Source organism: Neodiprion pinetum, chromosome 7 (genome assembly GCF_021155775.2).
Source record: "Neodiprion pinetum isolate iyNeoPine1 chromosome 7, iyNeoPine1.2, whole genome shotgun sequence".
In the NCBI taxonomy this organism is placed as follows: domain Eukaryota; kingdom Metazoa; phylum Arthropoda; class Insecta; order Hymenoptera; family Diprionidae; genus Neodiprion; species Neodiprion pinetum.
The window spans coordinates 9,881,831-9,896,278 of record NC_060238.1 but is presented as its reverse complement, the minus strand read 5'-3'; the positions used below and the strand labels follow the sequence as shown (position 1 = coordinate 9,896,278).

General features: G+C 41.2%; 1 protein-coding gene across 2 annotated transcripts in view; it reads left to right on the top strand.

Moving 5' to 3' along the window:
- The window catches only part of Oga (O-GlcNAcase), a 184,571-nt gene that overhangs the window by 108,229 nt on the left and 61,894 nt on the right, over positions 1-14,448 (top strand). The gene's annotated exons all lie outside the window — the stretch shown is intronic.

The window sequence follows — 14,448 nt, the reverse complement described above, 5'->3', positions numbered from 1 at the left end:
TTGCACAGTCTTTCGTTCTGTATATCGTAATGCTCCTCAACAGTTATTTGAAATCCAACATCTGGCGAACAGCGAGTGCTCGCAGCGGTGTTCTGATTCAACTGCCGTCCAAACACGTCGACGCTCATCTCGGAAATGATCGTAAAAGCTGTGGGAATTGGCTAATGAATGATTCCCGCTTCTCGTAATTCTCCGAGAATAGACATTATTCCGTTGTTGTGACTTGTATTCCCAACTGCTTGAGATGCTATAAGCAAGCGGAGACGTTCCACCAATTCGTTAGCATCGTCCCAGAAAATATAATTTGTTTTAACACCTTGTCGAGAAATCCAAGCCTGAGGTAGCAGACAGGCAGGCAGACTTTACCCGTACGCTTCAACGACTGTGACGATATACCTTTGCCCATCGTAGAAATATTGAGCAGCTCTGCAATTACATACTTGAATTTTGCATCGCTAGCATGTCGAATAGACTCCTTCGCGCTATAGTATTTTCTATGAGCGTTCGTTGCGAGGACGATATTTTTGTATTTCTCCTTGTCGTCAGAGGTAACGTGAGCGATGTTTGGCATCTTTTTAAACAACTCCAACAACCACTTGGTTTTTGGATACCGCATATCACCTACGCGAATGTATTTATGCTCGAAGCGTATTGGTAAGTCACCAACCATCAGTCCGACAGTCGAAAGCTTCCGCACCCCGTAAACGGTATCCAAATCGATCTGGTGTGGTTGATTGTCAAATATCTCAAGATATTCATCCTCTAATTCCATGGATGACTACAAAAGTTTCATCCTCTTCGTCTTCTCCCGCAGTTTCATAAGCATCTGCTGCCTCAGATTCGATTTCGTTCTTCTGCTCATCCTTTATTTCATCTTTCATTTCTTCCTTCACTTCTGTTTTGATTGGTTTCACACCTCGCGTAACCTTTACTAATTCCTGCAGAGGAGTTACCACAGGTTTGAAGTCATCCTTCATTTTCTTCTCCATTGACTTTTCTCCCATCTTGAGTAGTCTATGCTTACGACGAATTGCATTACTTGCTTGAGCATACTGACGCAAGACTTCTTTTTCCTGACGAATTTCCTGCATGTTGACACGACTAGCTCTGCAACGATACTGTTTCTTTTCCTTCAATGATGTTGTATTTCATTCCGTTCTCATGTTCATAAAATTGTCAAATCCCTTCCTGTATCGACCATTGTCGAGCTCTCGATCCTTGTCGATGACTACAAATCCATACTTGTCACCGTTCCAATATGTTATGCACAAGTCTTCAAACCGTGTGTACGACATATCGGTGTTTACATGATCGTTGTAGACGTGCCTCAGAATCACCTCGTCTTGCTTAAATAAGATCAGCAAGTTGGTGTTATCACGCACGAGATGCTTGGGGATTCGAGTGTAAGTCTGACAAAGATAGAAATAGTTTACGTCATGATGTCTACCCATACAGAAGTGTGCACGTATGTTGTCTTGCTTTTCGCACGCTACGTCATCGAATACCACGATAGAGTTAGGTTGCGCCTTGTTCGGTGCCATGAATTGCTCATGATCGTTAAAGGAGAAGTACTTGATACCATCGACACTATCAAGCACTGTCTCCCAAACATGTATTTCGGTTGATTGAGAAATTTTGAGTGGGTGTACACGTTCTCAAATCTCGAACCGTTTGGGTGGGTTATAAGCGTGAATAGAACATTGGTTTTATCACAGTTGGGTGGTCTGCAAAATACTGCACGTACGCTGCTCGGTAACAGGTTACCATCACGGTTATTCCGTTTTGTATTTTTCATATATTTGGCAAAGTTCATCACCGGTGGCGTGATCGATTGTTTCTCGAACCGCATCTCGAACAGGACTGATCGGATTAGCTATAAATACCTCGTTTTTAATCACGTTCCTCAGTTGATGAGCGGGCATGATTGTGCACTCACGTCATCTTAAGCGATCTCCGAAAAAGAAATCACGTGAGAACGGTTCAATAGATAGCATTATCCACAAACTTCCGATCGAGTTGCATGTTCCTGGTTACCAATATTGTGGTCCTGGTACAAAGTTGGCGAAACGGCTCGCAATAGGCGATTCCGGTATCAATTCTCTTGATGCAGCGTGCAAGGAACATGATATAGCTTATTCTGAAAATTGTGAGAATATAGAAGCTAGAAACGTTGCGGATAAAATTTTAGCTGAAAAAGTTTGGAAATAAATTCATGCAAAGAACGCGAAATTGAGTGAAAAAGCGACGGCTTGGACTGTAGCTAACACGATGAAGGTGAAGACAAAGTTAGGCATGGGGTGTCGGAAACCAAAGAATGTTTCCTTGAAAAAAATCATGCGTGCAGCGAAAAAGTCTATGATTCCAAGCAACAATGTGAGAACATTCATTAGATCCGCATTCAAAGGTGCTCGTGAAGGTGTGAGAAAAGAAGGTGGTAAACGTTACGTACGATCACCACGCATACTACCGGTACCCTTTGAAGTTGGTGGATTTTTACCTCTTCTCGTACCTACTTTCGCTGGTATTAGCGATACGGGTACATTAGCTGGAGGTGCAGCTGGTATAGCAAAGGTTGCGAATGAAGCGAACGCAGCTAAACGGGAATTGGAGGAAAGCAAACGGCGTAACAAAACGATGGAAGCCATCGCTTTAGGTAAAGGTCTCCATCTTAAACCGTACAAGACGGGTTTAGGTTTTAGTCTTTCAAAAAACTAAATCTAAAGCTATCACGCTGACCGTTAACTAATTGGGATTTGTTGAAGTATGCTGACATCATGAAAATTCCATATTTGCGAGGACTTTTCATGCGCAACGAAATGCCTAAGAACGGTCCGCGTAAGAACGAGACGGCGGTGGTCAATCTTGACGATAAGGATGGTCCTGAAACACACTGGGTTGCATACAAGAAACGTGGCAGCGATGTTGTTTATTTCAACAGTTTCGGTCATCTTCAACTTCCGTTAGATCTTGTAGAATATCTCGGTGTTGGTAGCGTTAAGTATAATGATGAAAGATACCAGGATTATGATACATTTGAATGCGGACACTTGTGTCTGAAATTTCTTAGAGGTGAGCTGTATAAACATGATATGTAATTGAATGAGGTCAGCGTTACACTTGCAGTAATGCATGATTCACTTACGTTAACGATATCGGGAATGTCTTCGATTCTCGAGGCGCGATATTTCCCTCCGATCGAGCTTGCTGCTGATAAAGATTATTTTCTTGGTCTCGTAAAATTGTTAACCTTCAATTCCATTCCGAACTTTGATGTCAGTCACAATAAAATGTATATAGCGGATAAAGTCATCACCATTACTACCGGTAGCTACGAAATTGAAGATATTGAGAAGTAATTCAAGATGATTTGAAAAACACCGACATTGTTATCCACATCAAGCTTAACAATAACACGTTGTGCAGCGAAATCAAATGTAGCCACAGAGTAAATTTTGAACCAGTTGATTCCATTGGTCGGCTTCTCGGATTTGCACCACGTGTATTGACAGCTAGAAAAACTCACCAATCAGATATGCCTGTAGCCATTCTCAAGGTCAACGCACTGCGAGTCGAATGTAGCATTACAACAGGTGCCTACATCAACGAACGCAAAGTGAACACTATTCATGAATTTTTCCCGATCGTTCCACCAGGATATAAGATTATGGAAGTGCCGTCGCATGTCATTTACCTTCGGATCGCCGTCAGGACCATAGATCACGTATAGCTTCGGTTAGTCGATCAAGAGGGAGACCTGATTAATTTTCGTGGCGACGTTATAATTATAAGACTGCATATCAAATCGCAATAAAAGATGGGAGTTGTGTATAACAGATTACTCAAGAAGAGTTATAATAATAAGTCAAGATGTATCGATCAAGTCAGTCATCGATCGATTCCCGAACCGTTAACACGTCGCAACGTAGAGTTTCTGATAGCACTGGGTTTGAAGCTGACTCCTTTTGGCAAAGGAATTTCCAACGAATAAAATTTCGGTTTAGCTGTTTCGTTGCCTGCTACGTACCATGGAGGAGGAAATGTTGAACATTCAACCGCATGTCATCTTCGATGAGTCAATCACACACCTAGAGATACATGCGCACAAACTTTATGCATCATCAAGTTTCAACAACAGTGATGTGATTCACATTACCACTCAAGATCGGAATTCATGCACATTACCGAGCAAGAGTTCACTGCATTTCTCTGGAAAATTTGTTAAATTTGACGGTACTGCAACAGCAATCACATCCTCGGTCAATAATGCGATCTGCCATTTGTACGAAGAGGTGCGGTACGAACTGAACGCTGTAGAGATCAATAGGAACAAGAACGTAGGTTTAACCAGCTTGTTCAAGGGTTTCGCTTCGCTTAGCCCTGGTCAGAGTTGGCTTATGGAAAATGCTGATTGGATCGATGTCGCAGAAACGAAAAAATTAACCGATGCTGACGGTAACTTTGACGTAATTATTTCCCTAAGCATGATATTGGGTTTTGCTGAAGACTACCGCAAAATTGTCGTTAACACGAAGAATGAGCTTATTCGTAGAAGATCCAAAACTGCTTTGAATGCTATTTTTCAAAATGAGGAAAAAGATTTTAAAATTGTTATAGAACAACTGGAATAGTTAGTACCATATGTGAAGCCGTCTGATCAACGAAAAATTGCGCTGTTGAATTTCATCGAAAAAGATTCACCTGTTTCCATGAGCATCCGTAGCTGGGAGCTGTACGAATATCCTTTGCTACCTGTTACCACGAAACACGTTTGGTCTGTGAAAATGTCCACCCAATCGGAGAAACCACGATTTGTTGTACTCGGTTTTCAAACGAAGCGAAAAAACAAAGCTAGCAAAAATGCCAGTCATCTTGATCACTGTAACATTACCGACGTGAAGCTTTTTTTTGAATTCTAAGTATTATCCGTACGGTAACCTGAACTTGGACATGAGTCACTATCGCTTCGCATTGCTGTACGAGATGTACGCCAACTTCCAAGCTACGTATTACGGTAAGGCTACCAGACGTCCCGGATTTCAGCCAAGGGTCCCGGTTTTTTTTTCACCCCGAATTCGTACCGCATTTATAAAAATTGTCCCACATTTCCCGAATTATGTGCGAGTTCGTTTCAACTTTTTTTCCAAGTATTCGTTAGGCATCGATAGGACCCGAAACAACGCTTCTGTTATCCCAAAAGTTCAGAGAGATCTGGGGTAGTATTTGTTGCGTTTTAAGACATCTTAAAATCTCTTATAATTTAGCTCCCACGAGAGCTAAACGGTAAAAGAAGGAAAAAGTGGAAGAGAAAAAGCTAACAAGGGAAGAACCCTGGGCTCTGGTACAAACAATAAAAAAAAATAATATTAAAAAAATTGAACAACTAAATGATTGCATGCATACATTATTTCGGGTGGACGGGGGGGGGGGGGGGGGGGGGGGGGGTCTGGTAGCCTTAATTACGGCAAGGAACCCTTCGCCTTTGTTGACGAAGAGTGAATTTCTTTAGTACTAACCTTTGATTTTCATCGACTTTTCGAAACAAAACGAACCCCTAAAATCTGGACCCGTTGATATTCGCATCGAATTCGAGGCTAAAAATAACTTTCCGGCTGGTACATCTGCATACTGTTGAATTTTACATGTCTGTATAATTGAATATAACCCACTAAGTGGTGGGGTCAGAAAAGTTGGTACAAAACTGAGCAGATTACAGCATTTTAGTTCAATATTTTTCACGATGGAATTCATATTAGACGTGCAAGGGTTTAAAAGATCGTGTCTCGGTTTCACACTAATAGAGTTAGCGATTTTATCTCTGAACGCTGAAACTCATCCGTCAGTTCACCATTTTGAACCACCTTTCGTCGTTTCGACTGGGATTGTTTATCTGCTCGATTCAAAAGCGAAAATTCGTGGTTAAAACGTACTTACCACGGATTATGTTGGAGCAGCGGTGACCTTTCGACAAGCTTGCTTTCATACTGAGATGTGAAGCACTACTTAATGATTCGAAAGTTTACGTAAAGGGATTGGAAAAGAAAAAATGGTTAGAGAACATTTTACGTGAAAAAGAAGTTGAAGTCATCGATTTGACGGATTTGGGATATCCTTCGTTGCAAAAGTTAAACAAGATGCTGGGGACACTACACTTGAATGTGATACTCACCATGGGTTATTACGTCGAAATTATGCTGCTCAAAACGTGTTTTCCTTGCAGAATTTTTTACTGAAACATAAAAGACTAGAGCTTGGTTATGATACTGTCGAATAAGAACTTGTACGTAATTATTTTTTTGTACTAACATTATGAATCTATGAGCGGGTCCACGCCACTTCACTTAAAAAAAAACCGTCAAGTCACGGATCTTTGCGCTATTGTAAATATCCGTAGTACTATGTAAAAAAAATACCATTTCAAGGATTATGAAATTTTTTCAAAAATGGCGGAGTTAGAGCCATGTGAATTTCTCTAAACCACTGTTGCACCGCTATATTTGAAAATTCATATCTCCGAAACTATCCATCGGAGTGGACTGATCCTGCAATCATTCTGTTGGTAAAGGAATACGCTTCCATACAAAAAATTTTATTTAAAAAAAGACAATTTCTTTCAATTTTTTTTACTTTTTTTTTTTTTTATCTCGCTGCCATTTCCGCGGGCCTAACAACAATTCATGGAGAAAATTTTTTTCAGATACCTGTATCCTTCCCCTTCAATCATAAAAAGAAATCTATGGAGAACATACCTAGGCCGGAGAAAAAAAAAAAAAACATCTCGTCGCGCGTCGCGGCGCGTGCCGATCCACGTCGGCGTTACTCCCGCGAGCTCGCTGTGTTGCGTATAGTGGAGTTAAATTTCATTTGATGCTCTTCCACTTACCCAGGCTATCCATTCTACGAAAATAGTTATTTAACTACCTTAGCCCTTCCGTATCTGTCTACTGGTCATCCTCGCGGAGTTATAAATACGTGTTATGAGAATTCCAGTACGGTCATGGTTCATTGAACACACCTGTGATAGAATTGGGTCTGATTCTATTTCACTCGGTTTGTGCTATGTGACTGATGGATCTTTTGCAATATTTTGGTGGCTCTGAAAAGGGCCGATATTTTTAGCGATGATTCGCAGGATAACGCTGAGTAGGACACCTCTATTTGAAATTAATTCATAATTTTCGTCGAATCAAATTGTTTTGATGTGGAAAATAAGTTTGTTTTGACGTGTTTAGAAGATACTGGAATGACCGCATGTAATTTCACAGCGGCACGAATTGTCAAGACTTTATCGAATCGATTTTGGAAAATAGATTCTTCCGCTTGATGTTCTGCAGATGTACAGTACGCAAAAGATATCCTCCGAAAATAAGAACATGCTCAATTGTATAGATCCAGCGGTGTTTGCATAGGATCAGAATTGCCGATCAGTTGTCAACTCGCACGTGAAGCTAATCTCTTAACAGTTCCACCAACACCATCACAGGTCCCTTTTCTATGTGATGTAGCAAAAAAATGCCATTCGGCTTGGCATTGAAAGTCTTCAAAGTGATGTGTTATGTTTATGAAATTCTTTTTGTTCTTATATTGGAAAGCTGCTCCATCGGAGAGATAAATTATTTTTTCCATAGGAATCGAATTTTGAAACTTCTATCTCATAAAGTTGATTAATTTGTTTTGAAATAAATGAACCGCAACTCTATTATGTTTCAGATGCTCGAAAATTATCACAAAACTAAAATATCTCAACTGATCGTCACCGTAACTTTTATAGTAAACCACGATTGGATGAATAGTCACCTGATTATTGCTTCAGTGAAACTCTTGCGTGGAATCTTGTACAACAAATGCATAATTCTCAACGAAATCGCATACTACTAAAAATTCACCAACTTTCAAGCTGTCTTTCATCTTCTGCCAATAACTACTTTGCTGCTTCGCAGTGAAATCATGTGCAACCAATTTTAACAATTAATCTCAGAAGTTATCTATAAAATCCTCGGACTTTTTGGTGAGTGTCTCCAAAGACGTTCGATTTACTGATATCCACTGTTCATAAGTAACATCGTTGATGAAATTATGCGCAAAGGCTTCTTGCAACGATGTTTCGATGATATTTACACCGGGACAATTCGAGCATGCTTCTAAATGACACCGTGGCTGTTATGGATTGCAAACGATTTGAGCTAAACAATGCTGGTAGGTCGGAAAATTCACAGCTCCTTTCTTAACTAAATCACTAATATTTGCGCCCATCATCATCAGCTTTACATTCTGGTGATAGGTACAAACACACACGGTATGTGTGCCACTCGGTCCTGCCGAAAGACATTCTTTCGAGTGCAACTCCGCAAATTTAGAAAAACCGATTTTTTTATACGGATAACGATCACGGAACAATCGATACAATTCTCTCAGATTGTTCAATATCAGATATTTCTGAAGCAATATTTTTTCACCATTTGTTTCAACGGTTATGCAGCTTCTCTCACCTGGTGTTATGCGACTGACCTCCTCACTTCAATAAAATTCTACCACGAGTGATACAACTTCACATGATGATATCGTCTTGCCAGGCCTCGGATTTGGTGAGGATAATATCGCTTAATCTTCAGCTAACCTTTTCACCGTGCGAACCATATGATTTGTGACCTTGAACTCTTTTTCAATTTTTCCCACACTCCAACTCTTTGGACGAGCAGTAAGAATGGTCAATCTGAATGCCTTATCATCTATTTCGTTGAATCTATGTTTCAACTGAGTTGACCACTCGGTATAATCTGCACTCTCGCTGTTCGTAGGTACACAGTTCGAAAAATGTTGTTTTAATGCACTTAAAAGTTTCCCGAATAACTCTACTTTTTCCGAAACCGTTTTCATTTTCTTCACGGGTATCGGTGATTCACCGAAACTTGTCAATGACGAATTAATAGCAGAGATTACATTTATTTTATCACCCTCGGGAAAATTAATACATGAATTTCCGGATTGACATTCGGTTGATGACGGTATTGAACCAATTTCTGTGACGATTTGCTTCGACGTACTGGGCACTGCATTGTCCTTTAACATCAGCCGACAACTATCACAAATCAGACAACCGTGTGCGATCAATGTCACCTTATCGCGCATTCACTGTGTTACCGGGCGCAAATTTTTCTAATGCCTTGGCAAGCCGAACGGATCACAACACTGATTTCTCGGCATTTCCATAACGAAAGAGTTTTTAACCATTTAATTGCGAGTTTGTCGTGAGACTGCAGTAATTACGGATTTGCTGAGCCTTTTATTTCGAATCAGTTCACAATATGCCCTCGGGGAGGAGCAGCCAACTTGGTGCAATTGTTGCATTTAGTGTGTGTGGCAGAGAAAGAAACATAATTTTTACACGTGGATCACGCACAAAGAACAAATTTGACCTCGATCCACTGTTCCGATCCACTTGGGCCGTACGAAATAATAAATTCTTCGAAACCTATAGTCCTTCCTGTCATAGATAATGATGGTTTGATAATTTTCCTTTTCAAAACAACCTCGTAGATTGAGGGATTGAATCCCGATACAGATGAAAGAATTAGATTTCGTGCACTTGGTGGCTCCGAATTCTCAGAACAGGTATTTATAACTCCGAGAAAGGATGACCAGTAGACGGATACGGAAGGGATAAAGTAGTTAAATAACTATTTTCGTAGAATGGTTAGCCTGGGTAAGTGGAAGAGCATCAAATGAAATTTAACTCCACTATACATAACACAGCGAGCTCGCGGGAGTAACGCCGATGTGGATCGGCACGCGCGGTGACGCGCGACGAGATGTTTCTTTTTTTTTCTCCGGCCCAGGTATGTTCTCCATAGATTTCTTTTTATGATTGAAGGGGAAGGATACAGGTATCTGAAAAAAATTTTCTCCATGAATTGTTGTTAGGCCCGCGGAAATGGCAGCGAGATAAAAAAAAAAGAGGTAAAAAAAATTGAAAGAAATTGTCTTTTTACAAATAAAATTTTTTGTATGGAAGCGTATTCCTTTACCAACAGAATGATTGCAGGATCAGTCCGCTCCGATGAATAGTTTCGGAGATATGAATTTTCAAATATAGCGGTGCAACAGAGGTTTACAGAAATTCACATGGCTCTAACTCCGCCATTTTTGAAAAAATTTCAAAATCCTTGAAATAGTATTTTTTTTTTTTACATAGTACTACGGATATTTACAATAGCGCAAAGATCCGTGACTTTGCGGTTTTTTTTTTTTTTTGAGTGAAGTGACGTGGACCCGCTCTTATGTAAACCGTAATCGCAAGTCATTCAAATAAAATCTTTTCTCCTCAATATGAACCATTATTCTTAAATCACACGATTCCTCAGATTTGAGATGGAACTTTCTACAATTCAATATTTTGCTCATCGACGCGGGCCGCTCGACGTCATGTTGATATTCGTCAAACGATTTCGAGAACTGTTTGTCTTTGTAGCGTATTCGTACGCTCTACGAGCTGGCGTCTACAATCAGGTGAGTCAGCGGACTCTCCCGAAAGGATTATCTTGTAGGCCAGAGTCGGCTCGAGGCTCGTGGCTTGATAAGATGTATTGAATAAATTGTCTACAAACCATATCCCGTGTTATAATTTAATATATTACAATTTGGCGACGAAGATGGGATGCGAAACACCACGCGAGGCGGGACAGAGCATCAGTAGTCGCAACGGGATGCGAGAAAATATAGAACAGAGATGGCAGTGCGTGAGAAAAAAAAAACGAGCGTGATAACGATAAATGCCGGGAAAGGTGCAGCGCGGAGGACAGAACGCGAGTGGCGGAACCAACGCAACTGCACCACAGGTATCGTGGGTGTACAAATTGTCCAAAAAAGGTGTAATCGAAAAGCTTAAAGAAAGCGAACAGGCCGTAAACGAGCAAGCATCGATAGATGAGTTAAGGAAGCAATTGTTCAAATGTATTCGAGATAGAATTCCGGTGAAGCAGTGAGTAAAGTGTGAAGAATACGATTTGGTGTGTTCGTGTGTCGGTGAGCAACTAGCGCGGAACTTAGAACAGAAAAACAGTAAACAGGAGTGCGGTACGATGGATATAGCGAAGCGGCTGTCGTTTAAGCTAAGCGAGGACGATTGGGAATCGTTTTCCGAACGGCTAGAAATATATTTCGAGACACAGGACACACCCGAGGATAAGAAGACCGGAATACCGTTGATGCTGATAGACAACGACGCGTACATGTTAGTTCGTGACTTATGTGCCCCGGCATAGCCAAAGCAGAAAACATTCGCGCAATTGTCGGAAATAATACAACAACATTTAGCGCCTAAGCCGTCCGAGGTTATTGAAAGATGTAAATTTCACTAAACGGTACAGTCAACCACTGAAACGGTGGCTGAATGTTCGGCGCGCTTAAAGAAAATGTCATTGCACTGTAATTTTGCGGATGTGCCGACAGCGCTACGAGACCAGTTGGTATGCGGTTTACGAGGTCATAAAACAAAAATTACGCTGTTTAAGGAAACTGATTTAACGTTCGACGGGGCTTATAAAATAGCAGTGGCACACGAGGAGGCAGCGAAAAATGCCACGAAAGTGGAAAGCATTGCAAAGTCCACGGCGGGAGCTCACGATGTCAATTACGTACGGGCATCAGCGAGAGGCCGAGGATTCAGCCGGGGGAGAGGAAATCCGGGACGAGGGCGCTCACGAAGCCAGAGAGCGAGGCCAAAAGGAGAACATAAACAAGAGAGCACGGACAATGAGAAAGGAAGACCGATCGCACAGACGAATAACGAAGAAATCGAATGTTATTGCTGTGGGAAGCCGGGCCACTACGCGAGAGCATGCATTCACCAGCAGAAGACGTGCTCCAACTGTAACCGCAAGGGACACCTGGCAGCGGCGTGCTGGGGAAAAAGGGGCGCAGAACACCAATCGGTGCGTTATCTCGAGGAAGAAGGAAGCAACGAAGATTTCGACGACGAGCCAGAAGGAGACCGCGGGTGTTTACATCTACGAGTGTACACAACAACGAGTCAAGTGACCGAAGAGAAAAATGTTTACGCGTTGTATTCGAGCACAGGTAGAATAATAGCGGACCCGATGTAAGTATGTTTAAATATCGATAATGTACGGGTGAGAATGCAGGCGGATGGGGGCACGTTCTTAGCCGTAATGTCGGAGCAGACGCGAAAAAAAAATTCTTCCTAAATACGAACTCGAGCCTACGTCAATAGCGCTAGAGGGATACGGATATACGCTACCGCCGGTAAAAGTGATAAAAAACTTGAGAGTTGAGTATGACGGCGTGACTAAACGCTTAGATCGTTACGTCGTGCCTGCTAGAGGGCCAACCCTTATCGGTAGGCAATGGCTGGCAGCACTTGGTGAATGGCCGTTAGGATTAAAAGCGAATGAAAACTATGAAAGAAAGTTAAATTCCATATTGCTAATTTCACAAGAGAAATCAATAGAGATGCAGATGGCAGCAAAGTATCTGTTGTTATTCGGCAAAGGATCGGGATTGTTTAATAAGGGTAGCGTAAAAATTGTTTTGAAAGACAATGCTAAGCCCGTAGCACTTAAAGCTAGACACGTGCCGTTCGCTCTTCAAGAGAAAGTAGAGAAAGAAATCGACATTCTGGTAGGTTTGGTTCATTTGGCAAAAGTCGAAATTAGCGAGTGGGCAACTCCCATTGTACCCATTGTGAAGTCAGACGGGTCAGTGAGAATCTGTGAAAATTTTAAATTAACAGTAAATCCTCAACTCGTGATTGACAAGTATCCGTTGCCCACCATCGGAGAGATATTCGCGGCACTTGAAGGGGGGCAGACGTTTTCGCAAGTAGATTTAAAGCACGCATATATGCAAATCCCAGTTGAAGAAGCGTCTCGCAACTGTTTAAGGGGGAATATCAGTGTGAAAAAAAATCGATTTTTTTTTTTGCTTAAATAAATAGTTTTGACCTTTAAGAATATGCCTACAAATTTTAAAAACAATATTCGGCTTAGAAGTATTCGAAATCGGCACCAAGCGTTGACGCTCTCAGAGCCTTCTATACAGGACGCGTCCGGCCCGACTTTTTTGTCTATTCAGGCACGCACGAGGGACGCTTGAGTGCTATAAACCGACGTGAGGATGAGGAAATGTTAGTGCTGGACGAAAATGAGCTTCTATATGGTCCAGGGATAGCAGATTAATCGGTAAAAACTTGTTGTATATCAATATTTAAGTGACATCATTCAATTTTATCCTCTCGAAACTTTAAACGCGTTTTTCTCGAAAACATGTTTTTGACCTGGTTGACAGCATAACTTGGTCAAATTTTGTCCAATCGACTTCATTCAAAAAGGATTCTCTTCAGAAAACTTGTCGCTATCGTCGCATCGTAGAGTCTTCTTTAAATTGTTTACTTTTTTTTTATTCATAATTTACCGCAAATTTTTTGTGTAAAATTCGTTTTTTTTTTTAAATGGCCGCCATTTTTTTTCCAATCAAAATTTTCAAATTTCCTACGATGCTGCGATATCTATACTATCATAATTTCATAATCTTTTCGAATTTTTGATTTCGGATGCTTGCTGTGGCACTTATGTAGTCAACCGTCGGAAAGTTTTTTTTTGAGACGCCATTTTGCGACCGCTCCTCTGCTTTATAAAATGTACTGAAAATAAAAAAAATTTCCCTTGTATACTTCAATGCTTCAATAATAAATACACAAAATCCCAAATAATTCGATCGAGCCGTTTTTCCAAAAAAAAATTCCCAAAAAATACCTCATTTTTCAGCCTGTCACACTGATATTTCCCCTTAACAATCACGACACATAAAGGTTTTTACATCCACGCGTCTGCCGGAAGGAGTAGCGTCGGGCGCAGGGGTTTCTAACGTCATATGGAAGCGTGTATGAGTGGCATTCCTCGAGTAAAAGTATATCTGGATAACTTGTATTGTACGGGTAACACGGAAAGCGAGCATCGTAGGATACTGGAAACCGTACTTGTGCGACTAGGAGAATGCGGTCTGAGAGCGAACGCACAAAAATGCGATCTTTTAAAGAAAAAATAGAGATACCAGGTTTTTTTTATAGACAAAAATGGATTACACAAGGCACCAGCTAAAGTCAAAGCGATGATAGAAGCACCGCGCCCACAAGATGCAAAACAATCAGCGTTATTTATAGGCCTCATTACATACTATGCGAGATTTCTTTCGCGTCGGGTACCATACATGAAACCACTGTATGAATGTCAGAGTAAGAGTGAGTTTTGTTGGACGGATGAGTGCGAACAGGCGTTCAAGTGGATCAAGACTGAGTTGACCTCCGAAAAGGTTCTCGCGCATTACGATCCTAAAGAACAATTAATCTTGGCGTGCGATGCATCGGCATATGGATTATGAGCGATATTATCGCATAAGTATAGAGACGGTAGTGAGCGACCGATCGAATACGGATCG